Consider the following 6,000-nt stretch of genomic DNA (forward strand, 5'->3'; position numbering starts at 1 on the left):
GGCTGGAGTGAATTAAGACTTTGGGGACTATTGCAAAGGCGTGATTATATTTTGAAATGTCAGAAGGATGTGAGATTTGGGAGGCTAAGGGTGGAATGACATGATTTGGATGTTTGTCTCCTCCAAATCTCATGTTGAAATGTGATTCCCAATAATGGAGATGGGGCCTGGTGGGAAGTGATTGGATTGTGGGGGTGGATCCCTCATGGTTGGCTTAGCACCATCCCCTTCATGATGAGTGAGTTCTTGCTCAGTTACTTCACATGAGATCTAGTTGTTTAAAAGAGTCTGTCCAGGACCTCCCCCTTGTCTCTTTTACTTCCTCTCTTGCCATGTGACATGCTGGTTCCCCTTCCCTTCCACTATGATTGTAAGCTCCCTGATGCCCTCACCAGAAGCAGATGTTAGAGCCATGCTTGTATAGTCTGCAGAACTGTGAGTCAATTAAAACTCTTTTCTTTATAAATTACCTAGTATTCTTCTGTTACAATGCAAGAAAGGCCTAATACAAGAGTATCATTCAACATGACGGTTAAATGCAAGTTCGTGCAATTCCCCAGACATTTGTAGAAACTAGAACGCCACACAAGTTTTTGTTTATCTGTTTGTTTTTCAGGGACACGGTCTCACTCTTTCACCCAAGCTGAAGTGCAGTGACATGATGACGGTCCATTACAGTCTCGAACTCCTGGGTTCAAGTGATCTTCCTGCTTCTGCCTCTTGAGTAGCTAGGACTACAGGCATGTGTCTCTAAGGCTCGGCTAATTATTATTATTGTTATGTGAAGACAGGGTCTCGCTATGTTGCTCAGGCTGCTCTCGAATTCTTGGCCTCAAGCAATCCTCCTGCCTCAGCCTCCCAAAGCATTGGAATTACAGGCATGAGCCACTGTGCTTGGCCTAAACAAATTTCTAAATCAGTTCTGCGGGCACAAGACTAAGCGAGATCCCTGAATCAGCACAGACTTCTTTTTGGCACAATTTTCAATCACCTTGGTTACTTCTGTCACCTGCCATTTGGTTTCAGGAGTGCTAGCAAAATAAAACCACAGAAAAATTTCTAGCATGGGGAAATGGTTACACAATGCATATCCTAGTATATAGTTACATATCTTTAATTGTGATCCAGTCAGAAATTTGGTTCCCTTTAATTTTCCCGTGGCTCTTGTTAGAAATATTTCTAAATGTATTAATGCAGTTTCCTTCCTTAGCAGATCTGAATTCAGACCAAAATCCAATTTTATCTTTATCTCAGTTCATCTATTGTCACACAGTATGAAGACATCTTTCTGAACTCTCTTATAACAATGTTTCTTAAATGATGCTCTTCCAGACTTAATTTGAATTAGGATTCTTTTTTTTTTTTTTTTTTGAGACGGAGTCTTGCTCTGTCGCCCGGGCTGGAGTGCAGTGGCCGGATCTCAGCTCACTGCAAGCTCCGCCTCCCGGGTTTCACGCCATTCTCCTGCCTCAGCCTCCTGAGTAGCTGGGACTACAGGCGCCCGCCACCTCGCCCGGCTAGTTTTTTGTATTTTTAGTAGAGACGGGGTTTCACCGTGTTAGCCAGGATGGTCTCGATCTCCTGACCTCGTGATCCGCCCGTCTCGGCCTCCCAAAGTGCTGGGATTACAGGCTTGAGCCACCGCGCCCGGCCTGAATTAGGATTCTATGTCCAGAATTAAGGTCTCATTCACAGTTATGATGTAATTAAGGCAACAATAGCATTTTGTAAAAATAATCTACTAAATATATGGTACCAGCTACCCTTTATTGTTATTAGGTTATGGAAGAATTAGAATTTAACTTAACAATTCTTTACTTAGTTCAGTGGAATACAGCAGTATTTCAGTGTACTACAAAAAACATTATGACTTCCATGTATTGCATTAACTGGCAAGTATAAAAATTAACTGTTACCTTGTTTTCCAAAATCAAAACCTAGGAACAAGTGGCGTGACAAAAGATTTTCTGATCTGTGAATTTATTTAAGTCTTTGAAAGGCAACAAAACTAAATCACCTACTCCTCTCAGGACCAGTTCCCAAGTCATCATGTCCTGCTCCTGTAGATCAAGAAAGATTTGGGCCCACTTCTCTATCTTGGGACTTCTGGTACATGAAAACTAATGTGGAAACAGGTTACAAAAACTGTCATATTATATTTTGAAATTTTACATCTAGCACACACCATGCAATGTAGTTTTGCTACTCAAAAGTAAATTACAAGATTTATAAAAATATATTAATTCTTAGAGCAACCACAGGCCAGGAGGTCCAGAAACTCGAAACAATTAAGTACTGTAATGCCTTTTATTCAAACCTGAAGATGTACCTCTGTGTCTATACTTATAACCTCAATTAGACAGAAAGTCAACCCGGAGGCCCTTTCTGAAAGTGAAGCCAAAAAACCCTCACATCCACTTCCCCATCTAAGCCGCAGTGTCCACTCTCCAACATAATCCCTCAACTATAGCTGGATGGAGTTCCTGTTTACACCTCCTGGCATCTCCATCCTTTAATTTTTACAACTTCCCCGCAACTGGATAGCATTCCGTGTTTCAAAGGCTGATTCAAACTCCACGTCTTCCAGGAAGTTTTTTCTAACTCTGTCTCTTGATCTCCAACAGCACTTGTAGTTCGTAATGTGAATTTTGTTCATTACATTCTACCTTGCAAGTTCATCTTTCTGCTTATCCTAATGTGAAGACCAGGACTAGCGCAAGGTGTTCAGCACACACAGTAGGCACTGAATTAATAATATGCCGACCCGTATTTGATACAAATCAAACACTGCTCTCGAGTGATTTTCTTTCTTTTTTTTTTTTGAGTCGGAGTCTCACTCTGTCGCCCAGGCTGGAGTGCAGTGACCGGATCTCGGCTCACTGCAAGCTCCGCCTCCCGAGTTCACGCCATTCTCCTGCCTCAGCCTCCCGAGTTGCTGGGACTACAGGCGCCCGCCACCTCGCCCGGCTAGTTTTTTTTGTATTTTTTAGTAGAGACGGGGTTTCACCGTGTTAGCCAGGATGGTCTCGACCTCCCAAAGTGCTGGGATTACAGGCTTGAGCCACCGCGCCCGCCTCGAGTGATTTTCAATTGTACTCATTCCCAAATTGGCTAACGAACTGGTCGGACTACAAGTCCCAGCGGCCTGCGCGGACCCGGCTCCCGTTATCCCAGCCCAGCTGGTTCTCCCCATGGAGCAGAGCTCCACAAAAGTGCGGGAATGTCTGACAGGGAAGAATCAGAGAAACCTTCACCAGCAGCCCGACATTCACCTGGACGCACAGTGCACTTTTCTTAACGTCTGGGCAGCGAGGGCAGGGCACACCATCTACCGCAGGCTAAGATGATCACCAACCGCCCATCGCACCCTGCGCCCGCCCCACGGCACCCGCCGGCTGCAAGCCACGGCAACCCGGGAGCATGCGCACTGCGGCCCCTGGCCTGCCAGCAGGAGCGGAGCGCGCGCCTGCGGGAATCTTCGGTGCGCCAAGTGTGTTCGCTCCCCGGGTCTATCATCCCCGCTCCTCGCCTCTGCCCGCGCGCGTGTGAGTTGTAGCGTCCCCTGGGTTCTGTTCTGGAGGAGGCCTGAGAGCGGGGTTGCCTGCGGCGTGGGGCCCTCACCCCTCTCGTCGTGGTGAAGAGGCGTATACCCAGCAGGTGAGTACCGGCCGCGAGCTCCCGGCTGAGCGGGCGTCCCCGGGGAGGACGCTGCGGGGCGCCGCCGTGGGAAGAGCGTGGAGGACGCAGCGTGGAGGCGGGAGGCCGTGGGACGCCAGCCAGCCAGTTGCGCGGGTTGCGGCGCGCTGGGACCTACTTTATGCTTGCCGTCGTCCCTGCCTTGCCAGGAAAAGAGGGGAGCTTTGACTTCAGGTGATTCCTTTGTGACTTCCAAAAGAGCCCCCTAAATATGCAAGCGGTTCCTTTTATTTCCAGAGCTTGCTGTTAGCCTACTAATGTACTATGTTTGAAGTATTAAAATAGGGCATACGAGACACGCTCACCCACGTGTCGTTATTCATTGCCTAATAGAGTACAGCCCTCGTTGTTTTTCTTTTTCCCATTGCCTTCCTCCTAGTTAGAATAATGAGATAAACTAAACGTGATGCGGTTGGGAGCTTGTTCAGGGAAACCGGCTGGGACGAACTTCGGAAACTTGCTAGTATGGAGCGCCGCACAGTGGTGGTTTGTATGCTTTCACTCATTCGAGCCTTCCACGGTGCTTAACTGCGTTCTGTGTCAGGCATTGTGCCCCAGCAGTCGTCCTGTGTAAGCCTTCCATGCATTTTTAAGCTTTGCTCTTATTTTCTTTCTAAATATACATGTTAATAACAGGGAATAAACTATTAACATCTTTATTCTGATATTCATTAATTGACTACATTTCTTAGAATTGTCTTTATTTTTTAATACTGTAGTGACCAAAATTAGTCGCTAGTGTTCAACCTTAGTAAGCAAAATAAAGTCTCAGTGTTTCTGACAGCTTGGCACTGAACAATATTAGAGTTTCATTTGAGACCATAACTCCCACTCTCCCTATAGTTTCTGTCATACTTGGTAACCACCCAGATAACTGATCCCTTCTCGCAGCATCATTCCCACACCTTCTCCATCGCTAATCATCTCACTATCTGCCTTCTTCTGGAAACTGGAAACTCTTTCTCTAGACTCCCCATATGTAAACCCCTCTGTATCTTTATATCTTCTTGTTCACACAACATTCCTCCTTGTGATATTGGGTACCTGGCTCTCTCCGGAAGACACTGCTTTCCAAGCAATTCACCACAGCGAAAGTCTGCCACCGCCCCCGCGCCGCAGGTGGTTCTGTATTTGCCGTCTCATGGCCATTGCTAGGCCATTCCATTCCACACTTGTAAACCTTAGCAGAAACCCTTCTCTAATGACCCCTTTTCCCTCTCTTCACACCAGCTGCCTGGTCACTGATGTTCGTTAAGAAATTTAGTACCCAACTCAAGTCTTTTTTTTTTTTTTTGAGACGGAGTCTCTATCAGCCCAGTTTGAAGTACAGTGGTGCAATCTTAGCTTACCGCAACCTCTGCCTCCCAGGTTCAAGCGATTCTCCTGCCTCAGCCTCCCGAGTAGCTGGGACTACAGGCATGCACCACCACGTCCAGCTAATTTTTGTGTTTTTAGGAGAGACGGGGTTTTACCATGTTGGCCAGGCTGGTCTTGGACTCGTGACCTCAGGTGATCCACCCGCCTCCGCCTCCCAAAGTGCTGGGATTACAGGAGTGAGCCACTGTGCCTGGCTAGTCTTTCTTTCATACTCATTTGCTACCAGGTTCTGGGGTGACTAATGCAGTCATGTGCATCACAGGTCCCGCACCCCATATTCCCTTAACTTACTGCCATGACTGACTGACTGCAGGATTGTAATATCTAAGACTGTTCCATATTAACAATCATGAACTCTAGTATTCTCTTCTCATCCTCCTGTTTCTTTCATTTCTCCCTCTCCCTTATTCTTCTATACTTAATCCCTGACCTCATGAAGACGCTGTCCCTTGGTGACTATTTTGTTATCATCAGCCTCTACCTACATTGACTTTCTTCCTTGTCTAATCCACACTCCTTGTTTTATTATTTACCCACATCAGTATCCACAATTTCTTTGCCTTTTGTGTTTCTTCCACTTTTGTCCAGTATACCTATTATTCTAGTTTAGCCATATGCTTTCTCTCCTCATAAAGAAAGGTAATTAAATTGTATTAGTGAAAATCATGTAACCGGATTATTGCCATGATGATATGGCATGGTCCGTAATGTAGCTCAGCCATTCTTTTCCTCTCTCACCTACAGCTACTATTCTAGCTTTTATCATTCCTTAAACCTTCTACTCTACTCTTGACCTTGTACTTTCAGCAGCTGGCTTTGCTTTTCAGAGGAAACACAGACTCCCAGACATGAATACTATGACACTGACCACCAGGCCAACTAACATCAGCAGATATCCTTCTGTCTCAGATGAAGACGTATGTTTGG

At 46.0% G+C, this 6,000-nt stretch overlaps 1 protein-coding gene across 1 annotated transcript in view; it reads right to left on the reverse strand.

Annotated features, from left to right (window-relative positions):
- The window catches only part of CC2D2B (coiled-coil and C2 domain containing 2B), a 130,366-nt gene extending 126,335 nt beyond the window's left edge, over positions 1–4,031 (reverse strand). Inside the window, exon 1 of the mRNA XM_033187631.1 lies at positions 3,273–4,031. The gene's annotated coding sequence lies outside the window, so the exon portion shown is untranslated. The remainder of the gene's footprint in view (positions 1–3,272) is intronic.
- Positions 4,032–6,000: the final 1,969 nt, after the last annotated feature.

This window comes from Trachypithecus francoisi, unplaced genomic scaffold (genome assembly GCF_009764315.1).
Source record: "Trachypithecus francoisi isolate TF-2019V2 unplaced genomic scaffold, Tfra_2.0 Contig01579, whole genome shotgun sequence".
Classification (NCBI taxonomy): Eukaryota; Metazoa; Chordata; class Mammalia; order Primates; family Cercopithecidae; genus Trachypithecus; species Trachypithecus francoisi.